General features: G+C 48.4%; 1 protein-coding gene across 2 annotated transcripts in view; it reads left to right on the plus strand.

Annotated features, from left to right (window-relative positions):
* The window catches only part of TANGO2 (transport and golgi organization 2 homolog), a 545,308-nt gene that overhangs the window by 281,090 nt on the left and 247,643 nt on the right, over positions 1-16,575 (plus strand). The window lies entirely within an intron of this gene.

Raw genomic sequence — 16,575 nt, forward strand, 5'->3', positions numbered from 1 at the left:
GGCTTGCCCCATGCTTCCTAACTACATCCATGAATGTAAGTGTGTGTCTGTCTGTCTGTCTCCCTCCCCTCACTACAGCAAGCATTGAAAAAGGCAGACCACCAAATGCATTTTCCTGCTGGATAAATAAAATGAAATAGTTTGACCCTGTGATTCCCCGCACTCATGTTTTGGTGGAAGCTTTGATATTTACCATACGTCCGCGCTCACGAGAGAGGTCCCCGCCACTAAGGAGTTCGGTGACTTTTGGTGGAAGATATATATCATTGTTCCACTAAAAGTTGCCGAACTCCTTATATAACAACTATCACTTTATGAAGACTCTCCTGGAATGGAATCTATTGTCCTGTCAAAGCTGTTGCCGAAATTTGTCAGCCATAACATGCACTTTGAATAATAAAACTGAAAACGTCACCTTAATGGAGGAATTACTGGGTTACCCTCTTCTATCTGCCCGCCGAATGAAAGAAAATTTGGCGATTTGGGAAAGGAGAACTAAAATAATTTCTGTGTGTGTAGGATTTATATTTATATATTCATTCACTGGAGAGAAAAAAAAAAGTTACAGGCACATTATACACATTATAGTTAGGCTCACCTTTCACTCGTACAAAACCATAGAAATTCAGCAGTTATAGTTACCATAGCTAACTACAACTTTCACCCCGTAATGCACGGCTTATGACCTCACATATTACATCACTCATGACATGGTCAGTGGCATCCCTGATGATATCTCCAATGACATCACAGATGGCATCATCCAGTAATTATAAGTGTTTTCTACGAGTTTGAGTGTTAAACATATCTGCTAAGCTGCTACAAAGTTTATTTAGTATACCAGGTGTACTACTAATGAATGATACTACTTCTAACATAAAATATGTGAGTGGCTGTTGGTATCAGTGTGTGAGTGGGTGTCTGAGTGGCTATATGGGGGTATGAGTGGCTGGGTGAGTTTGTTGTATTCGTGATTGAGTGGGAGTGGGAGTGTCAGTGGCTGTATGGGTGGGCGAGTGGGTGTGTGTGTGACTATGGGTTGAGTAAGTGAGTGTTTGAAAGGCTTTGAGTGAGTGGGTGTGTAAATGTGCTCTAAGGGTGAGGGAGTGGCTCTTTGAGTGGGAGTTTGGTTAAGTGAGTTGGTGGGTGAGTGGCTTTATTGAGAGTATGCATCTGTGTGAATGGCTGTACGGGTGAGTGATAGTCAATGTGTGAGTACTTGTATGTATGTGTGAATAGGTATGCAAGTGGTTGTGTGGGTATGTGAGTGACTGTGTGATTGGTTGTATAGGTGAGTGAGCGGCAGTGTCGAGAGGCTGCATGGGTAAGGTGAATAAGTGGATGTGTAGTAGCTGGATAGGTGATTGTGACTGTGTGAGTGGGTGACAAGTTGTATGAGTAGCTGTATGAGTGAGTGGCTGTATCATTGAGTGGGAGTGTGAGTGGCTCTATGGTTGAGTGAGTGGTTGTGTGAGTACTTCTATGGGTCCGTGAATGGGTATGTGAGTGGTTGTGTGAGTAAGTGGGTGTATGAGAGGTTGTATGGGTGTGTGAGTGGTTCTGTGGATGATGTCACAGGGTTGTTTGTGCCCTGGTGGGGTCTCTCTGGGACACCCCCAAAGAGTCCTAGGGGGTTAGGGTATCCCTACACTGCCCCCATACTCTGTTTGTTTTTTGTTGGGACTCAGCAGAAGCCGAGTCCCAAGAGAGCTTCCTACACTCCCTGGCAACCAATCAAATTTGAGCACGGGGACTGTCTGATCCTCAGAGCATCTGTGTCCCCATATATACAAATTTGAATTTCTTTTAAAATCTCCTAAATTACTGAACGGATTTGCACCCCTTCACAAAAAGGGGTCTTTCTGGACCTGCACCCACCTTTCTGCCAAATTTGATATAATTCTGTTCAGCAGTTTGGGCTGTAGTTGTGTCTTAAATTCCTATGTAAATTAACATGGGAAATGCATGTTTTTTGCCCCCCGACCCCCCCTTTTTCTCGGCCCCTATTTGATGGATTGCCCTGAAATATATAACCAAATAGCGGTTGCCAGTAGGTATAGTTACAACCATGTTTCCATAGGAAAAGCGTTTTTTGAATTGCTTATATCTTTGACGCCAGTTGCCGAATCTTCACAAAATTTTCTTTTAAAAAGTGCCCTAGGGATTCTTGTAGCGCATGGAAAGTTTCAGGGCAATCCATCAAGCGGGGGCCAAGAAAAAGGGGCGAAAAACATGCGTTTCCCATGTTAATTTACATGAGAATTTTAGACACGACTACAGCCCGAACTGCTGAACGAAATGATACCAAATTTGGCATAAAGGTGGGCGCAGGTCCAGAAAGACCCCTTTTTGTGAAGGGGTGCAAATCCGTTCAGTAGTTTTGGGGTCAAAAAACGTTTGTTTCCCATGTTAATTTACAGAGGACTTTTAGACACGACTACAGCCCGAACTGTATGTATGTCTTGGAGCATCCTGGATCATCCTTTTCTGTCTGTGCCGCTCCATGGTGGGCTGAGGTAATTAAGCCTACTCTGCAGAGGCTTAATTAACTCAGCCCACCATGGAGCGGCACAGACAGAAAAGGATGATCCAGGATTCTCCAAGACTTTAGACCAATTGTCTTTTATTTATTTATCCAGTAAAACAAGCGTATCAATAAGATGTGGTCTACAACAATTGCAGAAACTGACCACGACCGACACTTTTCGGCAATAAATATATTTATATTGTTCTGACATTGATTATCCTATCACATTTTAGCATTTGTGATTTAATGTCCCTCCTTATTTTTAAACAGCATCATGATTCTGCATTACTATATGTACACTTTGAATAGATGTGTGTGTGTGTGTGTGTGTGTGTGTGTATATATATATATATATATTCACTGAAAAAACCATGGGTTTCACACACGTTATAGTTAGGAATTAGCATTTAAAAAAACCTTAGAAATTCAATGAAAAAACCAAAGGTTTCACACACGTTATAGTTAGGAATTAGCATTTAAAAAACCTTGCAAATTCAGTGAAAAAACCATAGGTTTCACACATGTTATAGTTAGCTGGACATTTCACTCGTAAAAAACCAATGAAATTCCCCCGTTATAGTTAGTTCAGCTAACTATAACTCGCGGGCCCGCAATGCACTACTGATGACGTCACATATTACATCACTCATGACATGGTCACTGACATCACTCATGACATCACTCATGACATCTCAAATGACATCACTGATGACATCACTGATGACATCATCCTTGTGATAGAGTGGCAGACCTCCTCTTCCCCTAATATAACCTTTGATACACACATTCAAAAATAGAGACTGAAATTTTCAAAAAAATTGACATACCAATACCAGTTACAACAACCTCTTCAGTAATTCTAAGATCCATATACACATCCACTCATTCACCAACAGTCCTATACAGTCACTCATACATGTACTCACTCATCATATGTACTCATACACCTATACATCCTGTTACACAATGCCACTCATCCATAGAGTAACTCACACATAGTCACTCATGCTAATAAAGAAACAAACATACATTTATTTGCATATACAGTTATACACACACCACCACACTTACTTCTACGGAAACTTACACATACTTAGTCTTATAAACAGTCACTTATAGAAACACATACTTATTCATACAGGAACTCTTTCAATCTCTCACTCTCACATATACTCACTTATATACACCAATAGTCACATATACTAGTTTAATAGATATGTAGTTACTCATAAAGACACTATTGAGACAGTCATTCACTCACTAACACACCCATACACACACTCATCCACCCATACAGTCCTGCACACATGCTGTCTTCAACACATACAAAGAGTGAATCACTCATTCATGCACCTATGCACTACGTAATACCCCCCACCGAACCATGCAGACACTCAGACTGATACTCAAAAAACCAACTAATAACCTATATAGACACCCATGTAGCTACTCACCAACCCATGCAGCCACTTATACACAAAGTGAGAGACTGATACAGATATTTTCATATTTAAACATTACTCAGTAAGCCATGTATTCACTATGATACACTTAATCAGTCAGTTACACAATAAATTTTTCAAAAACAAAGCATCCATTTAGACACTTATATACCCATTTATTCTTCCATTGACCTTGAGATATACATATATAAAACATATTTAATTTTCAGAAAAACACACATTCACTGGATGATGTCATCAGTGATGTCATCAGTGATGTCATCAGTGATGTCATTTGAGATGTCATCAGTGATGTCATGAGTGATGTCAGTGACCATGTCATGAGTGATGTAATATGTGACGTCATCAGTAGTGCATTGCGGGCGCGCGAGTTATAGTTAGCTGAACTAACTATAACGGGGGAATTTCATTGGTTTTTTACGAGTGAAATGTCCAGCTAACTATAACATGTGTGAAACCTATGGTTTTTTCACTGAATTTGCAAGGTTTTTTAAATGCTAATTCCTAACTATAACGTGTGTGAAACCTTTGGTTTTTTCATTGAATTTCTAAGGTTTTTTAAATGCTAATTCCTAACTATAACGTGTGTGAAACCCATGGTTTTTTCAGTGAATTTGCAAGGTTTTGTAAATGCTAATTCTTATATTTACCTTTTTTTTTGTTCAATTTTTTTAACATATTTTTATTTTAATTTTCTATCCTTTTTTAAAGACTATGGTTAAAATTTAAAAATTCTACAATATATTTTTAATTTTTACCATTTTTTTAAACTAAACAGGTAAGATTTATTAGTATAACATAGTGGGTTTTTTTTCCCCTTTTTTTTTTTTTTTTTTCAATTTTTTTAACGTGCGCGTACGGTAAGCGCACGTCTTGCTTTTATAACGTTAGATTTCTATGCTGTTTGCGTTCAGTTACGCAATTTGCGTAGACGTACGTCACACGCGCGCAGCGCGTAACGCGTATGCTGCACGCGCATGTTACGCGGAAGTGAAGGGGCATGCCTGTTTTGCGCGTGCGCGTGTCTTGTTTACGCGCATGCGTACTTTTGCCGTAAGTGCTCCGTAAGCGCACCGTAAGCGTAACGTACGCGCACGGTAGGTCATGTGATCAAGAAACAAAACTTTTGATTGGTTTAAAGTACTTTCAGTTCTAGAACTCTCCTACACCACACCCATTTCCCTCATTTCTGCTTGTGATCCCTTAGGAGAAGGAGCTGAGTTGTCTTTGTGATACGATGGCAGAACAGCAGACCTCTTCTGGGGGGCGGAGCTAGCCGGCGGCTATGGCGGACGTGTGAGCGCGGAGCTCCCGCTCTAGGCCCCTGTCTATCCGAACATAGGATCCTGAATAGCAGCATTGCTCTGTGCACTGGTGTGGGGGGTCCCCTCTGGCACTGGCTGGTGTCACCCCGGGGGGCCGGCGGCGGCGATCGAGCCCTGGTGTACCGATACCGGCGTACGAGGAGTGAAGAGGCGGACTGGGCCGCGATCCCCGGGCTGGCCTGTGGCTGTACCCGACGTGCGTCAGCCGACGTGCGGCTGCCAAGCAGGAGGCGGACCCGACCATCGTAGTCCAACGGCCGGGTCCCCGGGAACCGAACGGAGGGTCAGCCGCGGTGGCGCCCCTCCCCCTGGATTGCTGGCTGAGTGGGCAGCGAGGCGGGAACTGCAGCCCACGTTGCGTCGGACTTCAAGCACCCCAGAGGCGCGGGCCCGGAGGGCCCCCCCGAGGCACCTCGGAACTGGGAGACGAGCTGGTGAGGCTCGCCCCCCCCTCGCTCCCCCCCCCCCCCCCCCCGCTGGAAGTACAGGGGGGCGGCGCAAGCGGTGGGGCGCCCGTGAAACGGGAGGCAGTCGGGGCACACATCGGAGCTGCGCCGGGGTGCCAAGGAGAGACGGGCACCTGTGGATCGCTTGGAGACTGGCGCGCTCGCCACCCTGCTCCCCACTCGCGCTGAGGGCGCTGATCCGAGCCCGCGGGGGCGGCAGAGGGACCGCTGTTCATCCTGGCCCGGGTCTGCGTCCAGTAGCGGCGGCTACCCGATACCTGATCTGTGGAAAGCCCGGTGAGTGACGGTGGTGGCCCGGAGTACTAGTCCTCGCAGCTGGCGCTGAGGCTTGGCCGTGTGTGGTGGAGGGGCCGCTGGCGTTGTCGCGCGGAGGGGTGAGGTTCGCTGCCGTGGTCCTCTGAGGTGCGGCCATCGTTGCTGGCGGTATTCAGCTGCGGCCCTGGGGGCGCCCACCCAGTCCTGGACAGTAACGCCACATTTGGAGTAGCGAGGCATAACCGACTCGGGCAAGGCGTGCCCCATTCGCACTCGGCCCTGAGGAGGCGACCGGACACTGGAAGTGGCGAGCGCGGCTCTTAGACTCCGGAGTGCGGGACTGTGACGCGGGGAGGTCGGCGCCCCGGACATCGAGTGGTGGCGGCGGTGGCCTGCAGGGCTGGGCCTTTGCGTCGCAGAAGCGGCCACGAGCCAGCTGCTGACCTCAGACGCAGCCATGGGCAAAAGTGATAAATTACAGTCCAAACTGTCTTTTGACCCCCGCAAGCCGAAGGGGCCAGTCGAGGCTTCGCCGGCGCGACCCCCGGACGGGGCGACTGCGGAGAGCTCCATGTGCGCAGACATCAAAGCAACACTGGCGGCAATGGAAAAGGGGCTGCAGGGCAGTCTAACCGCGATAGATACTAAGCTTGATGCGCTCACATACCGCATGGACCGTATGTCGGAACGAGTGGATAAGAACGCTGAGAGGCTGGACGCGACCGAGCAGAGGATAATGCAGGTGGAGGAGACGCAGACAGCGTGGGACTCGGACCGCCGGCAATTCAGTAAACTCCTGCAGGTCATTCAGGATAAGTCCGAAGATTTGGAGGCCCGTTCGAGGAGATCGAACGTCCGTATCACCGGCGTGGCGGAATCGACGCACACAGGTCGAATGGAACTCTTCGTGGAAAAACTGCTGCGGGCCCTGCTTGGAGAGGAGGTGTTCTCCCCAATGTTCGTGGTTGAGAGAGCCCACCGCTCGCTGGGCCCTCGACCCAAGCCCGGGGCGCCAGCCAGACCTATAATAGCAAAACTGCTAAATTATAGAGACAGAGACACTGCCCTGCGTGTGGCGCGGGAAAAGGGGAAGCTGCAATATGAAGGGGTGGATATCTCCATCTATCCCGACTTTACGGCGAAGGTACAGGAGGAACGCAGGCAGTTTGCACCCTACAAAAAACAGCTCCGCGACCTGGGCCTGGACTATGCAATGCTATACCCGGCGCGGCTCCGTATCAACAGGCAGGGGCAGTCGCACTTCTTCACAGACCCGAGGGAGCTGCAGCGATCCCTGAAAGAGTGGTCGAGGGAGCAGCGGCGTGGAATGCAGGACGACGCGACTGCCCGGGCGGAGGTCTCCGACCTGGGGGACCAGGACTAGAACACTGGCGGTGACTGCTTGATACGCATTGTCTCCTGGTGAGGGGACGCTGCCCTGTTGCAGAGGCTGCCGCTCCACTGGCGGCTCTGCGGCAGCTGGAACTTTGTTGGCGTGTAGGAGACGACGAACGCCCTGGAGGACTCTGAGGCTGCGGCTGGGTGAGAACATTCTGTTGTGTTGGGGGAGCCCCGGGTGTCGCTGCCCTAGAATTGGTGGGGGGGCGAGAGACTGGTCCTCTTCCATGGTTCTGATCAGGGGCGGGATAGCCCGGTGGTCCTAAACATTGCGAGACTTTGGTGGGTATAGCGCCTGGAGCGCACCGCAAGGGCTGAGCTGTGAGATAAATGGGCTACGGCCGGGTTGAATGTCCGGGGGAGGTTGGGGGGTGCTGTGCAGACTCGGATAGACTGGGGAGCTCGCCGCTGATGGGCGGGCGGGGGTACCCCCCCACTGCACCTACTGGAGGGGAGGCGATATTCGCTCGAGCTGCACTTAGATTGGGGGTTTAGAGGTGGGGGCATGGCCACATGGTGGACTCTTGAGAGTTTCGAGTAGCTGCTCAACGGAGGCCCCTGCCCCAGTGCTGATAGCTCTCTTGGCCCCCACGGGGGCTGGTTCAGGGATGGTTTTGTATGGTTGTTGTTGTGGGGTAGGGTGGGGGGAGGGGGGAGGGATCTGTCTGGCCAGGTTGGGGACGGTCGGCTGTGGGTGGGGGGCTGGGAAGTTAGGGGGATGTTCTGCTTTGGGCATTTGTGATAAGCACTGTCTTTTGCACGGCAAGCCATTTGATTTACTGGTGTGTGGCTGTTTCAGATTGTCTGAACTAGAGGGGTGGGCGGGGACTCCCTGCTGCCCTAAGTGCAGAGGTGATATTAGTATGCTTAACCGGGATGACTGGAACGGATGAACGGATGGGTGACTCTGGCGGGGAAGCTCTTAGAGCACTGACGTGGAATGTCCGAGGGCTGAATGACTATCGCAAACTCAGAAAAGTCTTAAACTACCTCCACCGACATCACATTGACCTGGCACTGCTCCAGGAGACTCATCTCCCACTTACAAGTAAGTTGTTAGCGGCGAAGGGCCTGGTGGGTTCCAGCGAGGCAGCAGGCTTTACATCGCACTCCAGGGGGGTAATTACTTGGGTGAACCCACGATCGAGACTGCGGTTGACGTCGCTGCTCTCCGACCCGGACGGGCGCTACTTAATAGCGCGGTGCGTGGGTAAGGGCCACGACTTGATTGTGGTCAATGTATACGGCCCTAACTATGATTCCTCTGACTTCTTCGACGCACTGGCGGCACAATGCAGGCTGCACGTGCCCACTGGCATGGTATGGGGAGGCGACTTTAACTTCACATTCAATCCGGAGTTAGACCGCTCCTCGGGGCCAGCCCGTCGCCCAGCGACCGCCGCCCTACACATGCAGGCGGAGCTGATCAGGCTCGACATGCTCGACGTCTGGCGGCATCGTCACTCGGGTAAAGGGGGCTACACGCATTACTCGGCATTTCACGATGTGCACACCAGAATAGATTACTGGTTGGTGTCCCGGTCACTGCTCGCGTGCGTTGCGGACTGCGAGGTGTTGCCGCGCACGTTGTCGGACCACTCTCCTCTCCTGCTGGCCCTGACCACTCCGCATCGGCGAGTACCGCCGTTCACGTGGCGGCTGCCGCCGTATTCGCTGTTGGACGACGTGTTCCGTGGGGAACTGGCGGACGAAATAGACACGTTCTTTGAGGTCAACGCAGGCACAGTCCAGAGTTTCCAAATAGTGTGGGACTCGTTTAAGGCCTATATTCGTGGTGTAGCGATGACTAAGCATTCGGGGGTGCTTAAATCCATCCGGCGGCGGCTCGGGGCCCTGGAGACGCAGATAGCTCAACTGGAGGTGAGTCAGGGGGCCTCGGTGGACCCTGAGGTGGCCACGAGGCTGCAGCACCTGGTCGCTGAGTTCAACAGTGAAGCGGACCGAGAGGTACAACACATGGGGAAGTATGCCACAGCCCGCACGTACGGGGAGGGTGAGCGCCCGGGATCCTTGCTAGCGGGAATACTGCGCAATTCTAGGCGACCCCTGGTGATTGATGAGCTTGTCACTGCTTCGGGCGATGTGATCACCGAGGAGGAGGGGGTCATAGAAGAATTTAGGGCCTATTACGCTGGATTGTACAAATCGCAGTCCTCGCGCATGGAGGAGGAGATAGACGACTACCTCAGTTACCTCAAAATGCCGTTTTTGTCCAACTCGCGGCGAGAATTCTTGGCGCTGCCCATACAAAAAGACGAGATCTTGGAGGCTTTGGGAAGTATGCGGGCGGGCACTGCCCCGGGAGCAGACGGGCTGACGGTGGCCTTTTATAAGGCCTTCCAGGACCAGCTCCTCCCGCACCTTATGGCCCTTTTTGACGACATTTGCCTCGAAGGTAGTATGCCCGACACGATGCGAGAGGCCCTGCTTGTTACAATTCTAAAACCCGGGAAGCCTCCCAACCAGTGCGGATCCTATAGGCCACTCTCACTGATCAATGTCGATGCCAAAATATATGCGAAGGTGCTGGCCACGCGCTTGGCGCTACTGGTGCCGGAGCTCGTGGCGCCGGAGCAGGCGGGCTTTGTCCCATCCAGGAATCTCACGTACAATATCCGCACGGTCCTTGGCGTCATGCAACATGTGCGCCCAGAGAGTAAGGCCATAGCGCTCTTCCTTGATATGGAGAAAGCGTTTGACTCAGTGGAGTGGCCGTTTATGGTGCGGGTGCTGAGGAAGCTTGGGCTGGGAGAGCCTTTCCTGCAGATGATTGGGGCATTGTATTTCAGACCCACTGCCCGGCTTCGCCTTGGAGATCGTGTCACGGAGCCGTTTGCAATCACTAGAGGGACCAGGCAGGGTTGCCCTCTCTCCCCACTCCTTTACGCGCTGGTGGCGGAGCCCTTAGCGTGCGCAATAAGGGAATACCACAGATTCGAGGGCATTAATTTTCCCTCTTATAAGATTGGTATTTCTACCTATGCGGACGACACGCTACTGTACATCAGAGACCCGGAGGAGAATCTCGCCTCTATCCTGCGGGAGGTGGTCCGGTTTGGGGCGCTGTCGGGCCTCAAAGTCAACTGGAACAAATCGCTGGCATTTCCGCTGACCCCGGCAACATTGCCGTTCTCTATGGAATACCCTCTGCAGTGGACAACAGACTCAATCCGCTACCTGGGCATTCGGCTGCACAGGGACCCGGAGGTCTTGCTGAGGGAAAATTATGGGGTGGCTTATTCCAAACTCGTGGATGAGGTGGAAGAGTGGAACAGGCTGCCCCTCTCGCTGATGGGCAGGATAGCCATTATGAAAATGATCATCCTACCGCGATTTCTGTTCCTCTTTACCAACATTCCTATAGTGCTGCCCAGGTCTTTCTTTGCACAGCTGACTCAGACCCTAATCCGGCTGGCTTGGGGTGGTAGACAACCGAGAGTCCAGTGGAAAGTGCTAACGTTGCCATACGAGATGGGGGGACTTGGAGCTCCGGACCTGGAGAGTTATTACAGGGTGGCGCAGGCGTCCCATCTGCATTCGTGGATACACGCTGACCCAGATATTCCACATGTGCTACTGGAGCGCTTGTTCGCGGATCCGGTACCACTCCTGGCGACGATCTTTCTGCCCGTGGATCGGAGGGCGGGACTGTTGGACTCGCTCGGATCTACTAACCACGCGTGGCACATGCTTATGAAACGGCAGGAATGTGCCCTCTTATACTCCCTGCTGATGCGGGTGGAGTGGGCAGTTTGGCTCCCTCCTCTGCGAGAAGCGGGGGTGACGCGGGCGCTGGGTGCTTTGGGTATAGTGAGGATGGCTGACTTGTTCCAAGACGGCGTGGCTAAGACGCTGGAGAGTGTTGTATCGGCACAGCCGGGGTGCACATTACTCTAGCGCTTTCAATTCCACAGGGTTCGGGGCGCACTGCTGTCTCTTCTGGGGCCGACTGCGGCGGAGCCGCCCGAGATCCCGGAGCTTACCTATGTCATTAAAACTGCGGCGCCGTCCAAGCTGGTCTCGATACTCAAAAAGATCGGGGATCAACACAGGGAGCCCCAGTGCTCTGCTGCGCGGCGAGCCTGGCAAACGGACCTCGAAATGGACATTTCGGATGAGATGTGGAGATACTGCTGCTCCAGCACTAAAAAGGTCTCTTTGAACGGTCGGCACCGATTAATACACTTTAAGTTCTTGCAGCGGGTCTACTACACCCCTGAAAGACTACATAGATATGGGTTGCGCCCCACGGCGGAATGCGAGCGTTGCCATGCCCTTGTGGCTGACTTCCTACACATGGCCTGGCTTTGCCCAGGAGTGGCCCGGTTCTGGACGGCGGTATTCCGTGAGTTGAGCCAGATCTTGGAAAAAGAGATCCCCCCTGACCCAGCTCTAGCGCTTTTGGGCTACTCCAAGCCGCTTCCGCGGGCGCTGCGGCGACTGACAGATGTGGCGTTGCTGATTGCGAGACGAGTCGTGGCGGCCTGCTGGATGAGAGGGCCTCTTCCCACTAAGAAAAGATGGGCCAGTGATATGCTGTACTGTAGCACACAGGCGGAAATGTATAGCGAACTGTTGCCCCCTAGGAGTCGCCCTAAGAACTTCTGGGCGCTGTACAGCACTTACATGGCAGCGGGAGACTCTGAGGAGACTGGTCGAGGGGAGACGCAGCATGAAGCCCCGGAGGTGTGTGATGGGGTAGCGGAGGGTGCGCCACCGGATTAGAGTTCGATAGAGGTGAGATAGGCTATGATGATAGTGTGGTGTTTGAGAGAGCGACTGGTTGGCGGGAGGAGGGACGGGGTGTCCCCTGTATGTGGTGTGTGCCACCTTGCGGCGTGCTTGCGAAGCGGGAACTGGAACCGCAGGATTGGCCAGGTCTGGAGGCATGGGGTCTGATGTCTGGCCGGAGTTCGGCGCCCTGGTTAGAGACAGTGTGCATGAGTACACATGATACGGGTGAAGACAGTGGCACGATGGCGGACGGGGTGGGGGGTTGGGTGTTGAGATATGGTGTACGAAACTTCAGGTGCTTGAGCAGACCGCCTGCAGGTTGGATGAGTGGGCTGGTTAAACCACGGCGTAGGCTGGGGGGGCATACGTACCATATGCGCTGGAAGTGCTTCAGCCTGAACTGTATTATGTAGAACTGCAATGCCGCCGGTCCTCCGGGATGTCGGCTAAATGGCTGTGTGAGAGCTGCAGGACCGTAACAGACGTGTTTTCTGAAGTAACCCATTGCATAAGGAGCATACGGCAGTCTGCTATGTCTATTTGCTATATCTCAATAAAGGTTTTTGAAAAACTAAAAAAAAAAAAAAAAAAAAAAAACAGCAGACCTCTTCTGAGAGTGAGGCTAGCAGCACTACCTTGAGGCAGAGAAGGAGGAAACAAAAGAGCTCTTTCATATGGGAGTATTTTTCTTTTCCAGAGGGCCAGCAAAAGGTAAATGCACCCTTAGTGACTTGTAAGCTTTGTGGCCGTGTACTTTCAAGAGGGAATCCCAACAAGAAGTATTCTTTCGGGAATCACACCATGTTGAGACACCTTCATGATGTACACGGTAGGACATATGCTCGACATACTGAAGGTAACCCTTCAGTAAGTCAACCAACACATCCACAGCAGCTCAGCCTGGTCCATCATCTGCAGGGCCGAGTCCATCTTCGGCAGGTCAGCTGAGCCCTTCATCTGTGGGGGGAGCCTCTCCTTTTTCTCGTCCTCTGGAAATCAACCATCGGTTTTCGAGGGTTTTAGTTCGGTGCGCCACTTGTCATGATCTAATTTGTCATAGGGAGACCAGTGTTGCCCTAGTGAACAATTTAATAGATCAGCACATTTGTCGTAGAGACTAATATTCCCACTCTTTCTTTCCTCTGTCCCTGCATGAACACAACGGCTCTTTTAAGAGCCAACCTTACCTTTCAACTTTTTTTTATATATTTTTTTAAACTTTTTTTTATTTTTTTTTTACCGTACACTAAATTTTCACATTACAAGGTCCTTGAGAGACTACAATGAAAAACTGAAAATGTGATGGTGGAGAAGTGGAAAAAAGGGACCATGAAATTTTTGACTTACCATACCCACTCAAAAAATTATTTATTAATTTAAATTTAATTTTAATTGCTTTAAAAATGGTTCAAGTTTTCGAAAATTTTCTATCTCAATCTGAAAAAAAAGAAAAAAGTATTAATATTTAATAAAACATTTTATAATACAGTACACATATTTACATATTTTCCCCAAAAATGTTTTGCCTTTTTTTTGCTGTTTTCAGAATATATTGCATTTCACTATAAATTGTGAAAGCAATTGCATTCATCATTTAACAGCGGGCAAAAAAAAAATTACAATCTCAAAGATTGTTTTAAAAAAGCCCAGAATCTCTTTTTGCATAAACATAACTTTATAGAAATGCATAATATTTTTTAAAAATATCATCTAATATCAATACTTATTTCTTTAAAATACCGTCTGACAATTTTGTTTCAGAAGTATAATCCCAAAAATATTATATCTCAAATAACTCCACAATACATGTGGTTCCATTTCCTTTAGGCCAAATAGTCACAAAACGAAATTTGAAAGCACACTTACTACTCTCTCTGGCAAGTGATAAGTACTTTTACAGACTGACACATTATGAATCCACTTTTCAGATTCTGATAAAAGCACATGTCCAAACTGCTTTTTGAGACCAGCACCATGTGTAACCTGGGTGACTGACTACACTCCAGCAAGGGCAACCAGCCTTAGTGATGCTGAATGTATTTGCATTACTGACTGAAACCTCAAACCCCACTCGGTTGTGAATACTATGTATGATTCCACAGGATAAGCAGCTGGCTGTGTACTAAGAGTCTGCTTCTGCATAAAAAAATACCTCCCCCTTTCCATCTAATACAAATGTAAAATCACCAGAGCAATACGCAATAAATCTCTGCCTGTAATTCCTATTTACACACAGAGTCATGTTTTCACATTAGTCACAAAACGAAATTTCTTTGCCAATTTGAAAGCACACTTACTACTCTTTTTTTTGGCAAGTGATAAGTACTTTTACAGACTGACACATTATGAATCCACTTTTCAGATTCTGATAAAAGCACATGTCCAAACTGCTTTTTGAGACCAGCACCATGTGTAACCTGGGTGACTGACTACACTCCAGCAAGGGCAACCAGCCTTAGTGATGCTGAATGTATTTGCATTACTGACTGAAACCTCAAACCCCACTCGGTTGTGAATACTATGCATGATTCCACAGGATAAGCAGCTGGCTGTGTGCTAAGAGTCTGCTTCTGCATACAAAAAAATGGCTCCCCCTTTACATCTAATGCAAATGTAAAATCACCAGAGCAATACGCAATAAATCTCTGCCTGTAATTCCTATTTGCACACAGTCATGTTTTCATATTAGTCACAAAACGAAATTTCTTTGCCAATTTGAAAGCACACTTACTACTCTTTTTTTTGGCAAGTGTTAAACACTTTTACAGACTGACACATTTTGAATCCACTTTTCAGATTCTGAAAACAGCACATGTCCAAACTGCTTTTTGAAACCAGCACCATGTGTAACCTGGGTGACTGACTACACTCCAGCAAGGGCAACCAGCCTTAGTGATGCTGAATGTATTTGCATTACTAACTGAAACCTCAAACCCCACTCGGTTGTGAATACTATCCATGATTCCACAGGATAACCAGCTGGCTGTGTGCTAAGAGTCTGCTTCTGCATAAAAAAATACCTCCCCCTTTCCATCTAATGCAAATGTAAAATCACCAGATCAATACCAAACAGCTTTCTGAGACCAGCAACATGTGTAACCTGGGTGACTCACTACACTCCAGCAAGGGCAACCAGCCTTACTGATGCTGAATGTATTTGCATTACTGAGTGCAACCTCAAACCCTTAAAGTATTCCTTATTTTTACCAGTACACCTTAATTTATCGTGAAAACATAGTCCATATTATTTTACATGTTCCTCACATTTAAATTTCTCCCAAAACAGAAAATAATAAACACAACTTCAACAAAAGGAATTCCAATTCTATTATTCATTTCTTAATTTACCATATACATCCCCTCTCAAACTCTAAACTCACCTTTAAAATTAGTTAATTGTAAAAGAAATGTGGCACTCAAACAGCAGATTATCAGAGCCAGGATCTCTGTTCTGTACACCGCTCTCCTTTCAGCAGAACCAGATAATGGCAAACTTTCCCTCTCTTTTTCCACACATATACATGTTAATTTCAAATCTCAGTGCTTCCCCCTTTTTTTCAAATGTAATCACACATTTCTATTGGTTGAAAACCAACCCTTTTCCAAAAGTACCCTTCCCCCAACTTGACTTCTGCCTAGTACCCTTCCCCCAACTTGACTTCTGCCTGCTACCATAGCAACAGCTCATGGAACACTGCTGTGTGGAGTTAGGTCAGAAGTTCGCCACACAATGTTTCATTTCCAAAGAGCAGGAGTGCTTGACTTTTCAAACCTAACAGCAAATCCATAGTACTGTTCTTTGGTAACACATTTTTCTGTACCAATACAAAACATGCTTCTATAAATTTACACATACAGCCTAGTTTTTATTCTAGAATGGTATGAAACAGCCAATCAGTTCTTTTTTTAATAAAAAAAATATGTATGCCTCCATTTCCAAACTGTCTTTCATTTCTTTTTACCATTCTACTGAATTACACCTCCTGAGTGCATCCAGTTCTCCTTTGAAGATGTTCACAGTGTGGATTGTAGGGCACAGCTATGTCTTCTGGAGTGAAAAGTATGCAGAGAAAACAGATATGGTGAGAGACCTTGCTTTGCCAAATGTAGACATTAAATGGATTGGTCAGAGAGGGTTAAAGTGGTACCAATTGATGCCATTGGTGAAATCCTTCATGCAAATCCAACACCCTGACCTCATAATAGTGCACTGTGGTGGCAATGACCTAGGCACTTTGACTGGGGTAGGTCTGGAAATGGTTATGAAGGACACCTTTGCACAACTGTTTTCACTTTTCCCTAAAACTGCCTTTGTGTTTTCTAACATATGCCAAAGGCAAAAATGGAACTGGTCCAATCCTTTTTGTCCACAGATTGACAAAGCA

Source organism: Triturus cristatus, chromosome 11 (assembly GCF_964204655.1).
Source record: "Triturus cristatus chromosome 11, aTriCri1.1, whole genome shotgun sequence".
Lineage (NCBI taxonomy): Eukaryota > Metazoa > Chordata > Amphibia > Caudata > Salamandridae > Triturus > Triturus cristatus.